This window comes from Crotalus tigris, unplaced genomic scaffold (genome assembly GCF_016545835.1).
Source record: "Crotalus tigris isolate CLP2741 ecotype Arizona unplaced genomic scaffold, ASM1654583v1 scf7180000017634.973608, whole genome shotgun sequence".
In the NCBI taxonomy this organism is placed as follows: Eukaryota; Metazoa; Chordata; class Lepidosauria; order Squamata; family Viperidae; genus Crotalus; species Crotalus tigris.
In genome coordinates this window covers 783000-796481 of record NW_024096528.1, presented here as the reverse complement: position 1 = coordinate 796481, position 13482 = coordinate 783000, and the positions used below count along the sequence as shown (strand labels likewise).

At 40.8% G+C, this 13482-nt stretch overlaps 1 protein-coding gene across 1 annotated transcript in view; it reads left to right on the top strand.

The window, feature by feature from the left end:
• The first annotated feature begins 12986 nt into the window (after positions 1–12986).
• Positions 12987–13482, top strand: part of LOC120304352 (cysteine-rich venom protein piscivorin-like) — a 39326-nt gene continuing 38830 nt past the window's right edge. The window contains exon 1 of the mRNA XM_039334814.1: positions 12987–13126. The gene's annotated coding sequence lies outside the window, so the exon portion shown is untranslated. The remainder of the gene's footprint in view (positions 13127–13482) is intronic.

Genomic DNA, 13482 nt, shown 5'->3' with positions numbered 1-13482 from the left:
TTAATAACTAGTTTTTGGTTTGTTGGGGTATTTTGCATGAAACCTTTTGACGAGCCTGTCAGCTTTCACCTCAATGAATTTCACCCAGATGGCTTCAGACAACGGGTATCCCTTCCATTGTACTAGGTACTGCAATTTCCCTTCAAAGATTCTAGAATCAAGAATTCGTTTCACTTCATAGTGTGTCTGTCCCACAACTACGAGGGGCCCAGGTGCCTTCTTCAGGGGAGGTCTTAAAGTGGAGCCCCGATAAGTTTTCAACAAGCTGCAATGGAAGACTGGGTGAATTCTTCCTAAAAGTCTAGGGAGTTTTAGTTCTACAGTGACCAGATTGATGATCCTTACCATGGGAAAGGCCCCAAGAATTTGGGCAATTTGAGGCGTAGATATTTAGTTGACAAATAAACCTTTTCCCCAACTTGGAAAGTTCTTTGGGGAGGCCTTTTTTTATCAGCCTGCTTTTTATAGGTTTCAAAAGTCTTTTTTAAAGCAGTTTTTGTGTTTCTCCAAACATCTTCCCACCCCCTCACCCACTGGTCAAGTGTCTGGGAAGCAGAGGGCACCTGAGGATATTCAGGTATTGGGCTGAACTCTTTTTCTGTGGCCACTCTGAGAGGCATGTAGCCAGTGCTGCTGTGCACAGAATTATTGTATGCCACCTCCGCAAAAGGGAGGAGATCAGTCCAGTTCGTCTGCTGGTAAGAAATGTAGCACCTAAGATATTGCTCCACTATTTTGTTAGTGACTTCTGCGGCCCCATTGGTAGCCGGATGAAAAGCAGATGATAAACCTTGAGATGATCCAATTAATGTAAGGAAACTTCTCCAAAACTTCGCTGTGAACTGCACCCCCCTGTCCGAAATTATTCGCTTAGGGGCGCCATGCAGCCGGTAGATATGTTTCAGGAACAATTTGGTCAGTCGTTGGGCAGATGGGAGTCCTTTGCAGGTGATGAAATGAGCCTGCTTCAAGAAAAGGTCTATTACAGTCCAGATGACAGTATTTCCACTACTTTCAGATAGGTTTACTATAAAGTCCATAGCTATTTCTTCCCATAGTTGAGAAAAAAAATCAGCTTCTCTGGGTCCCCATCGAAGAGTTGTTTTGAAGGGTGGTGCAAACACAGGCTGTTGCTGCTGGCCCCATCCTGGCTGCAGATTTATGCCCAGGGGTTGCAGATTCAGGGGCTGTGGCCAATCTCCCTGCTGTGATCGGTCTCCCACCAGCTGCTGATCTCCTGGTTTCTGCACCACCCCAAGCTGTTGCAAGGCTTCTATTAATTGTGGCAAGCTCAGAAATCACTGACCATCCATCTGCTGGGGAACCCCATCTACCCATTGCTGCAGATGCCTCAGACTGGAATTCCCTCTCTCTTCAGGGTTGGGGTCCCTGGCAGGGGAAGACAGGTTCTGACAGGCATTCTGCTGGGTCATGGGAGGCGTATAGGCTCCTCCCTCCAGGAATTGATTTCTGCTTTTCACATCTGGGTTTTGAAATCTTTCCAGTGACTCACCCAAAACTTCATTATCTCTGCATTCTGCTTTTGAAGTCTTTGCTCTCAGCTGGGAGATCTGCCAGAATTCTTTTTCCCTCGGCTGGCTGGCTGCCACTCCACTCCCTGGGGAAGCTGCTGTTGCTGAACGGCTGGCCTCAAGCCATCTTTCTCCTTTCATAATGAGATCTTCCCCGGATCTTTGTCATTATCTCCTTCAGATTAGGAATAGTGACCGAGGTCCAGGACCTTTTAATTAGTTTAAAAGATATGCAGATTCTGGCATGATGTCAAGGTTCTAACTAATGAAACACTTCAAAGAACTTTCAGGCATGTTTATCCTAAAGCCTTTATTAACAGTGTTACAAACTGACGGCACATCATGGAGGTATGCCAGAATCTGAATTCCTCTTACTTGGCATCTAACTTTTCTTGCTAAACCCTCCCTTATCTTGCAGTCACAAGTCACATCTTCCAATTAGCCCAGATGGCAAAAATTCACTTCTGTTCCTTTTCCCAGGCTTTTGTTATTATTCTCCTCCCTTTTCTCTGTCATCTGAATTAACTCTAAAAATACCAGACAGTTCTGCATATTTTGTCAAAGCAAGAATATTCAATATTAGCAGCATTGACATCGCCTTTTATTTCTAGTCCTTTAATTCCTATATCTTGTCTAATATTTCTATTTAGAACTTCCAAGGTGAAAATAAATAACAATGGAGATAATGGACATCCTTGTCTTGTGCCTTTTCTTATCTCAGAGTTCTCAGTATAATCTCCATTCACAATCACTTTCGTTGTTTGTTTATTGTATATTGTTTTTTATCATGTTTATAAAGTTCTGTCCAAAGTCCATTATTTTTAATTGCTGAATCATTAATTGCCAGGAAACATTATCAAATGCCAGGAAACATTATCAAATGAGCATCTAGAAATATTAGTGCCAGTTTTTCCCTGGATGTAATTTATAATATTCCAATACATCCACTATCACTCTTAAATTATTTTTAATTTGTCTCTTTGGCAAAAATAAAAAAAACATTTTGGTCTGAATCTATAAATTCAGTTAAAATCTTTTCAGTCTCTCTGCCATTATTGAAGTAAAAATTTTATAATCCACATTTAGTAACGATATCAATCTATAATTTTTTATCTGTGTCAAATCTGAGTCATTGCAAACGTCTTTCAGTGGTTCACTTAGTTAGTATATCTTATAAAGCTTTATATAACTCCACCGGTAGTCTATTTGGCCCCAATGTTTTCTCATTTTATTTATTTATTTATTTATTTTTGTCTTCTTATGGGCTCTGTTATTTCTATCATTGTTCTTTTTTCCTCTAACATAATCTTACAGGTTTCTGAAATTTTGGGAAGACTATTTTCTTCCAGATATTGGCTCATTCTCTCTCTTGAAATTTTTTCTGTGTCATACAGTTTCTTGTAATATTCTTTAATTATCTTTTTTATTTCTTCATTTTTAAATTGTAGGCAACCTTTTTCATCTACTAAATTATTTATCATTTTCTTCTCCTTCTGTTTTTTAAGTTTATAAGCTAACCATCTTCCTGGTTTATTTGCATTTTCAAAAAAGTTTTGCTTTGCTCTTTTTATTTGCTGTGCCAATTTTTCTGAATCCAACAGATTTAATTTATGTTTTATTGTTTCCATTTCTCTTTTCAGAATCTTCTTTTGCGGGTTCATTTGCAGTTCTGATTCTAGTTTTTCAAATTTTTCTTTTAATAGTATATATTGCTCTCTTTTCTGTTTGTTTGTTTTTTTTGCCATGTACGTTATAGCTATATCTCTAAAGCAGGAGTAGGCAACCCAAAACACTCAAAGAGCCACTTGGACCCGTTTCCCACCAAAAACAAAACACTGGGAGCCGCAAAACCCTTTTGATATCTAAAAGGAAGATAACACTGCATATATCCTTTTTTACCTTTTATATATATATATATGTATGTTTGTGTATGTATGTGCATATATATATATACAAACATACATATATACACACATACAGACATATATATATATATATATATATATATATATATATATATATATACACACATACATATACATATACACACATATATATATCTCATAAAGGTAAAAAAGGATATATGCAGTGTTATCTTCCTTTTAGATATCAAAAGGGTCTCTCTCTCCCTCCCTCTCTCTCCCTCTCTTTCTTTCTGCCCTTGGTCTGCCAGTCCTCTTCCCCCACTCTCTTTCTCTCTCTCTCTCTCTCTCTCTCTCTCTCTCTCTCTCCTTCCCTCTTTCTCTCTTTCTCTCTCTTTCTCCCCCCCTCTCCCTCTCTCTGATCTTCTGCTCACCTGGCAAGCTGGCTTCAAGCTGTTCTCCAACAAGCTCAGAGGTAGGCAACCTCAACTCTTTTATGACTTATGGACTTCAATTCCCAGAATTCCTGAGTCAGCATAGCTGGGCTAGCTAGCTCTCTCCTGCCCTTCCTGCTTCCTGCAGAGATGCAGCAAAGGGAGGAGCCACGCCCAAAAAGATTTTCAGCTTGTCGGAGAACACAGTGAGTCCACTCTCTTTTACACACACACACAAACATATATACACACACACATACACACACAGAAACACAAACACACACAGAGAGAGAGAAGCAGGGAAGCACAAGTGCCTCTCTCTGTCTCTGTCTCTCTCTGCAAATGGCAGAGGAGGCTGGGAGCCACAGGGGAAGGCTCAAAGAGCTGCATGTGGCTCCGGAGCCGCAGGTTGCCGACCTGTGGTCTAGTCCAATGGAAAGAAAGACTGGGACATGTGGTAGTATTTTTCCAGGATTTGAAGGGTTCCTACAAAGACAAGGGGGTCAAACTATTTTCCAAAGCACTATAAGGCAAGACAAGAAACAATGGATGGAACCTAACCGAGGAGAGAAGCAACTTAGAACTAAGCACTTCCTGTTCCGGTTCGCGGCATCACGAGTCATACGAGGAGACTTCTCTCCTCATCGACTAGGTTTCCCTCCGTTGGTGGACCCTTGTTGTTGTTAATTGCAAAGTCATGTCCGACCCATCGCGACCCCATGGACAACGTTCCTCCAGGTCTTCCTGTCCTCTACCATCTTCTGGAGTCCATTCAAATTCACACCTACTGCTTCAGTGACTCCATCCAGCCATCTCATTCTCTGTCGTCCCCTTCTTCTATTGCCCTCAATCTTTCCCAGCATTAGGCTCTTCTCCAGTGAGTCCTTCCTTCTCATTAGGTGGCCAAAGTATTTGAGTTTCAACTTCAGGATCTGGCCTTCTAAAGAGCAGTCGGGGTTGATCTCTTCTAGGACTGACCGGTTTGAACGCCTTGCAGTCCAAGGGACTCGCAGGACTCTTCTCCAGCACCATAGTTCAAAGGCCTCAATTCTTTTGCGCTCAGCCTTTCTTATGGTCCAGCTTTCACAGCCATACATTGCAACTGGGAAAACCATGGCTTGGACTATACGCACTTTTGTTGGCAGGGTGATGTCTCTGCTTTTTAGTACGCTGTCTAGATTTGCCATACCTTTCCTCCCCAGGAGCAAGCGTCTTTTAATTTCTTGGCTGCAGTCCCCATCTGAGGTGATCTTGGAGCCCAGAAAAATAAAATCTGTCACTACCTCCATTTCTTCCCCATCTATTTGCCAGGAATTGAGAGGGCCGGATGCCATGATTTTGGTTTTCTTAATGTTGAGTTTCAAGCCAACTTTTGCACTCTCTTTCTTCACCCGCATCAAGAGGCTCTTTAGTTCCTCTTCACTTTCTGCCATTAGAGTGGTATCATCTGCATATCTTAGGTTGTTGATATTTCTCCCGGCAATCTTAATTCCAACTTTTGATTCATCTAGCCCTGCCTTTCTCATGATGTGCTCTGCATATAAGTTAAATAGGCAGGGCGACAGTATACAGCCTTGCCGGACTCCTTTTCCAATTTTGAACCAATCAGTGGTTCCGTGTTCAGTTCTCACTGTTGCTTCTTGACCCGCATATAGGTTTCTCAAGAGACAAATGAGATGGTCTGGTACTCCCATCTCTTTAAGAACTTGCCACAATTTGTTGTGATCCACACAATCAAAGGCTTTTGCATAGTCAATGAAGCAGAAGTAGATGTTTTTCTGGAACTCCCTAGCTTTCTCCATGATCCAGCGTATGTTGGCAATTTGATCTCTAGTTCCTCTGCCTCTTCGAAATCCTGCCTGTACTTCTGGTAGTTCTCGATCCACATACTGCTGGAGTCTAGCTTGTAGGATTTTAAGCATAACTTTACTAGCATGTGAAATGAGTGCAATGGTGCGATAGTTTGAACATTCTTTGGCATTGCCTTTCTTTGGAATTGGAATGTAAACTGACCTTTTCCAATCCTGTGGCCACTGTTGAGTTTTCCAAATTTGCTGGCAAATTGAGTGTAGCACTTTTACTGCATCGTCTTTTAAGATTTTGAATAGCTCAGCTGGAATACTGTCACCTCCACTAGCTTTGTTGTTGCTCAGATTTTCTAAGGCCCATTTCACTTCACATTCTAGGATGTCTGGTTCGAGGTCAGTGACCATCTCATTGTGGTTATCTGGGATGTTAAGCTCATTCTTGTATAGTTCTTCTGTGTAGTTTTGCCATCTCTTCTTAATCTCTTCTGCCTCTGTTAGGTCTCTGCCATTTTGGTCCTTTATCATGCCCATCTTTGCATGAAACGTTCCCTTCATATCTCCAATTTTCTTGAAGAGATCTCTGGTCCTCCCTATTCTGTTGTTTTCTTCTATTTCTTTGCACTGTTCATTTAAGAAGGCATTCTTATCTCTTCTAGCTACTCTCTGGAATTCTGCATTCAATTGGGTGTATCTTTCTCTTTCTCCTTTGCCTTTCGCTTCCCTTCTTTCCTCAGCTATTTGCAAAGCTTCCTCAGACAGCCATTTTGCTTTCTTGCATTTCTTTTTCTTTGGGATGGTTTTAGTTGCTACCTCTTGTACAATGTTGCGAACTTCCATCCATAGTTCTTCAGGCACTCTGTCTATCAGATCCAGTTCCTTAAATCTATTTGTCACCTCTACTGTATATTCATCAGGAATATGATTTAGTTCATACCTGAGTGGCCTAGTGCTTTTCCCTACTTTTTTCAATTTAAGCCTAAATTTTGCAACGAGAAGCTCATGATCTGAGCCACAGTCAGCTCCTGGTCTTGTTTTTACTGACTGTATAGAGCTTCTCCATCTTTGGCTGCAGAGCACATAGTCAATCTGATTTCTATGTTGACCGTCTGGTGATGTCCATGTGTAGAGCCGTCTCTTGGGTTGTTGGAAAAGAGTGTTTGTTATGACCATCGTATTCTCTTGACAAAATTCTATTAGCCTGTGCCCTGCTTCATTTTGTACTCCAAGGCCAAACTTGCCTGTTATTCCGGTTATCTTTTGGCTTCCTACCTTAGCATTCCAATCCCCCATGATGATAAGGACATCATTTTTTGGTGTTAATTCTATAAGGTGCTGTAGGGCTTCATAGAACCGGTCAATTTCATCCTCTTCAGCACCAGTGGTTGGGGCATAGATTTGGACTACTGTGATATTGAATGGTTTGCCTTGGATTCGAATTGAGATCATTCTGTCATTTTGGGGATTGTATCCCAGTATTGCTTTTCCTATTCTTTTATTGACTATGAAGGCTACTCCATTTCTTCTGAAGGATTCTTGCCCACAGTAGTATACCTGATGGTCATCTGAGTTAAATTCACCCATTCCTGTCCATTTTAGTTCGCTGATTCCTAAGATGTCGATGTTCAGTCTTGTCATCTCTTTTTTGACTACGTCTAGCTTGCCTTGATTCATGGATCTTACATTCCAGGTTCCTATGGAGAAAAAATCTTTACAGCATCGGACTTTCCTTTCACCACCAGATATATCCACAGCTGAGCGTCCTTTCGGCTTTGGCCCAGTCACTTCATTCTTTCTGGCGCTACTAGTACTAGCCCTCTGCTCTTCCCCAGTAGCATATTGGACACCTTCTGACCTGAGGGGCTCATCTTCCAGCGTCATATCTTTTTGCCTTTTAGTACTGTCCATGGGGTTTTCATGGCAAAGATACTGGAGTGGTTTGCCATTTCCTTCTCCAGTGGATCACATTTTGTCAGAACTCTCTGCTATAACCTGTCCGTCTTGGGTGGCCCTGCACGGCATAGCTTATAGCTTCATTGAGTTACGCAAGCCCCTTCGCCACAACAAGGCAGTAATCCATAAAGGGGTGGTGGACCCTTATATGGGTCCAAAGTCACCCTGGAGGGTGCGACTTCCATCGAGAAGGCTGCTATCTGGCTGCGGAGGAGCAGCAGCTCCTCCAGCTGTCCGGACAAATCTCCGAGGGCCGACGGAGAAGATCGGCCAGTAAAATGGCCAATTGCCCTGCCGCTTCAGACCATAAGTCAGACAACATCTAAGCTTTGAGTGCCCCCGTGGTGAATCCGGGTGAGAATTTCTTCTTGTTTCTCTTTCTTTTCTGCCGTTTTTTGTTTGTGTACCTGTAAGAGCTTTTGGAATTATTTCCCTGGCTTGGAAAGGCGGCTTCTGATTTTTTGGGGAAGAAAGGCATCTTATAAACACTGAAAGACTATATTGTACTTTTATTTGGACACTAAAAAAGAAAAAAGAAGGAAAAGGTTTTCTCTTTCCTCTTTTTTTAAGAACTCTACTGTTTCTATTTTTTATATATATATTATACTTTAAAAGACAGAAAAAAGGAATTGATTTTTGGAAAAGACTTTCTTAACTCACTGAGGGCATCTAATGGCGAAAATGTAATACTGCAACTTTGCTTATTTTTCTACTGAATTTCAAAACACTAAAAATAAGCTGTGCACCTGTGAAGCTGTAGGGGTGGATGTTTTTGCATTAAATAAAGCCTCTACAAAAAAGAAAAAGAGATTTTCTTTTAAGCATTAGTATTAAAATGGAGAAACCTCAGATACAACTGAACTATGCACTTATATTGGAAAAGATTTATGAGGCCACTGCAGAAATTTGTGCTACATTCAAAAACTGTACTTTAGAATTAAGATCCAGAGACTCTACTACATCTGTTCAAACTGATGTCCAGGTTACAACTGACTAAGGCATAAATCAAAATTTACCGGAAGAGGAATTTACAGAGATAGAAGTGGAATTTATTTCATCTGACAATCCTTTCTTCAGCAACTTAGAGAACCAGAAGAAGCAAAGACCAAGACCTCAAAATACAAAGCAACTATACCGCAAGGAGAACAGAAAAAGACGTTTACTGCAGAGGAAGGGATTTATATTTTCTCAAAGATTACTACAAGCAACAAGAATGGATCTATTGGTTGAAAGGGAAAAAAGATGTTTACTGCAGAGGAAGGGACTTATATTTATTCAAAGATTACTACAAGCACCAAGAATGGACTTATTGGTTGAAAGGGAAGCGCTTTTATGGAAGCCTGTGTGGCATAGAAAGAAACCCAGAATTAGACTGAAAAAGAAATTCAAAAATGTTTAATGGAGTAAAAGGCAATGCTGATTTTATGGATTGTTTTAAGGATAATGATCTAGAGTTAGGAGTAAGAAAAATGCAATTATATACATGTGTGTTTAAATTAGTAAGTGCTTAAATTGATTAGGTGATTTTTCTGTATAATAATATGATCTAATAAGGTATGATAATTAATTGGATGGAATTTGAAGTTTGTGTAATGAATTGAAAGGAATTAAGGTTTAACATTATTATTTTTTTTCTTTTCTCTCTTAATTAAGTCAGTTATAATTATATACATATGTGTTTAAATTAGTTAGATTTTTTTTTGTTGTATGGAAATTTGTTTGGATAAAAGAACCTTGGCTCTATGGATTGTATTAAGGATAAAAAATATATAATCATATATAATGTGATCACCAGGAAAAATAATAAGTTAAAGTTTTAAATATAAAACACTAAAAGTTTTAAATATAAAACATTAAAATTTTAATAAAAAGCAGACCTAGCTTTCGTTGGCTCCTGCCAACATCAGCAGGGTACAAATGAATCAATGGAAGAAACATTTATAGGCACGCCAGCGCATGCGCTCGACTTCTAGACCGTGTAACAGGTCCTAACCGACCAATCACTGTGTCTACGCTAATCTCTACACAATTAGTTAATTTGTCCTCATCCCCCTTGTCTACATGCGTATTGGCCGCTACTTCTCCACTTTTCCGCATCCATGATGTGAGAGGGCAATCGGTCTTCCTCCAATCCAGCATGCAACCATCATCGTCGAATTGTTTCCCCCTCTCCTCTTCCTTGAGATATTCTATATGGACGGATCCCTTCCCCCCTCCAACCTTTTGATGTCCGTCATCGTTGTTCTCATACTCTCTATTCCGAGGTTTCATTGCAAACAACCTGCACGCACTCTCACTGCTGGATTCCCTTTCACACTCCATCTTTCTAACCTCCCCACTGTCACAATCCTTTAAAGCGCCCATCCCCTTCCTGCCTGTGATGGTTCCTAATCCATTCCAAGGGCTGATCTGTGATTCCTGCTGCCCGTTAAACGGAGCGATAGGCTTTCCTCAGGGTGGTCGTTTCAGCACACGATCTAGTTGGTATTTTTTGCCCTTCCCCCCCATGAGTTTTAATGTGGAGTCTGGTCTAGTGGTCGTGTTTTCGTCTTTCTTCATCCGCTGCGCTGCCATTCGGAAGCGTGTAGTCATTCCTGGGACAAGGAGCTCGCAAACGCTCTCTTTCCATGTGACAATGGGGGGTGTGGCTCCCTTCGGATGCAGGGAATAAGGTGGGGGATCCAACTCGCGCACCATTCTACTTCTGTCTTGCGATGTTTCCGCCACTTCACACGGGCACGAATGCGTCCCTGACGGGCAAGTAAAGGAATCAATAGTAATGGAGGCTTCCATGGGAGTGGAGGGAGTATCCAAGTCGATGGGGGTCAAGTCCTTAAGGTTGATGGGTTTCTCCATATGTGGTGGACATGTCTCCATTCTCACAGTCGGGAAAGTCTCTAATCGTCAGTTGTTATTCCCGTGGGTATTAATTCTCTGAGGTGAGGGAATGGGACTGCCACTATGGAATTGTCTACGCCATGGTGGTCGGGTGCAAGCTTCCCATGCCTTCAACGCTATATGTGCAGGGCATAGGTCTATGTGGCAATTGATGGATCCTTCACACGAGAGCCAGGCCTCCTTTAGTAATCTGCCATTCTTCGTGGTGTCATTGGCCACCACCTTCACCCCATCGAAATCAAACCTATGGCCAGACTCTATCATGTGTGTCAAAATTTGGGAGTATTGCTCCCCTCTTCTTATGGCCAACTTGTGCTCTTGGATCCTTGTCTTAACCCTCTTAGAGGTCTCACCCACATAATTGCTGGGGCAGTTATTACAATTAATTTTGTACACCACCCCAGATTTCTCCACTGTGGGGAGTGGATCCTTGGGTCTCATAATGCAAGAGCGCAGTGTCCGGTTAGGTTTGTGTGCCACCCTAACATTGTAGGGTGCCAACAACCTAGCAGTGGCTTCCGAGATGTTATTAACATAAGGGAGGGTGACAGGTGTCGTCTGAGATGGTAAAACCTCCATCTGTGAACCATTGGGGGTTTTAGACAGAGCACCATGGCGTTTAATAAATTTGGTGGGATACCTGTTATGCCTGCAGACATGGAAGAGGTGTTGCATTTCTTCCACTCTGGCTTTGGCTGTATTGCAGTGGGAGTCCACTCTCTTAAAGAGTGTTCTAATACAGCTGACTTTATGGGCCACCGGGTGGTTGCTGTAATAATGTAAGACCCTATCAGTGTGTGGGGGTTTACGGTAGACTTTGGTTCTCAGGGTACCATCGGGTTAGCGGTGGATTAGAACATCCAAGAACGCCAACCTACCCTGGTGTTCTTCTTCCTCCGTAAACTGTATATCCGCACACACTGAATTAATGTGCCCACAAAGTCAGTTTTCCGACTCCTCTTAATGATGACAAAAGTGTCATCCACATAGCGGGCCCAGAACTTGGGGTGATACTGGGACATCGCCACGTGCTCTAATTGCTGCAAAATAGCTTTGGCTATAATGCTCGAAATTGGGGATCCCATGGAGGTACCCTTAATCTGCTCATATGTGATGCCCTGAAACGTAAAATAGGTTTTCAAGCACAATCCCAAAAGGTCCACAAGGTCATTAGGGCTTGAAAACTTATTTTACGTTTCAGGGCATCACATATGAGCAGATTAAGAGTACCCCCATGGGATCCCCAATTTAATTTAATCCCCAAGGAATTAAAGTTTAATATTGTTTTTTTTAATCAAGTTAGTTATCAATGGAAGAAGAAATAAATGAGATTGGTGATAAGAAGAGGCTGAGAGAGATTAAGAACTTGAATATACTTGGTAGAGATATTTGAAGTGATAATTTGTTGATGTAAAACAATATTTGATTAAGGTAATTTTAAATTGATAAAGCTTTAAAACAGGTTGAGTAGTAATAGAAATTTAAGCTAGAAATGGAATATATTAAATCTATTATGTCATTTGTGAGAAATAGAGAGATGATAGTGAATGTATTAAGTTGAGCTGTTTATGTATGTTTTTTACCTTGAAATGTTTGTTTATCCAAACACCATGGTGCGTTTTAAGTACTTTTTGTTAAAATTAAAAAACCAATAAAATATATTTTTTTTGAAAAAAAGAACTAAGGACAAGTTTCCTAATGATGAAAGCAATCAGTCAACGGAATAGCTTGCTTTCAAAAGTTGTGAGTGCTCGGGCCATCACTGAAGACTTTCAAAACGGGATCGGGCAACCATTTGTCTGAAATGGTATAGGGTCCCCTACTCAAGCAGGGCATTGGACTAGAACAGTGTTTCTCAACCTTGACAATTTTAAGGCATGTGGACTTAAACTCCCAGAATGCCACAGTCCACAAGCCTTAAAATTGTCAAGGTTGAGAAACACTTGACTAGAAGAACTCCCAGGTCCCTTCCAATTCTAATATTCTATGTTCTAATATTCTATGTTCCAAGGAATTACAAACTCTTCATTCTGATTTTAGTGATGGGGAAATTACTAGAACATACCTTGGTATTCCTATATTTATGTGGTAGTTTAGCAAGAATCTATCGATTTTTTTTTCTTTAAACAGCAACGCAATAGAACAAGATCAGGGACTTAGCCCTGGCTGGCAACTAATGCTATACACCCGTCATTGATCATGGAGAAGAAATGCTGGCCAACTCTGCTTACATTTCTATGCTTATGTCTGAAATAATTACATTTATTTCTGAAAATGAGAGAAATGCTTGAAACATATCTCCTTTATAGGTTATAACATAAAAACCACAAATACAGTAAAACAAAATGGCATGGAGTGTCTGCTTAGGTAAGTAAATAGTTAAGCAACAGTGCTAGAGCTACGGTTGAATTTTTGGCAAAATCCCATATACCATATAGCAGTGATGCCCTCCTTGAACTTAATATATTACTTGGTTGAATCATTACCTAATTGGTGAGCACCAGACTACCATACAGTCTTAGCCCAAACCATTCCTAAAAGCCCACTTAAAATTAATCTAAGGAGGCTGGAGGAACATTTGTGGATTCCATTGACCAAAAAGCTTCATTTGACGGATCCAGGAGAGAGCCTTTCTGCTACCGGTATGTCACCTCCCTCTAGTCTAGAACATCATTCCCCTGAGGTGAAATTGGCCTCAACTCTCTTGCCCTCCCAGGAGGCCCTTCAAACTTGATTCTGCCCTCAGGTCTGGAGATCTCATGGAACTATGGAGCCCTTTGAATGGTTGCATGCATATAAGTTTAGAATGTACTCTCCCCATCTTTTTGTTATTATAGTTATTTTAACCATTTTAACTTTATTTTACTTGTTTTAATTCTGTGGATTGTTTGGCTTTTACTTGTGTATGTCACTCAGATGACAAGTGTAGGATGGGTGGCTATATAAATTGAATAAATCAGTAAATAAAACCTGAAAAGCTAGCTGAGATATTATATTT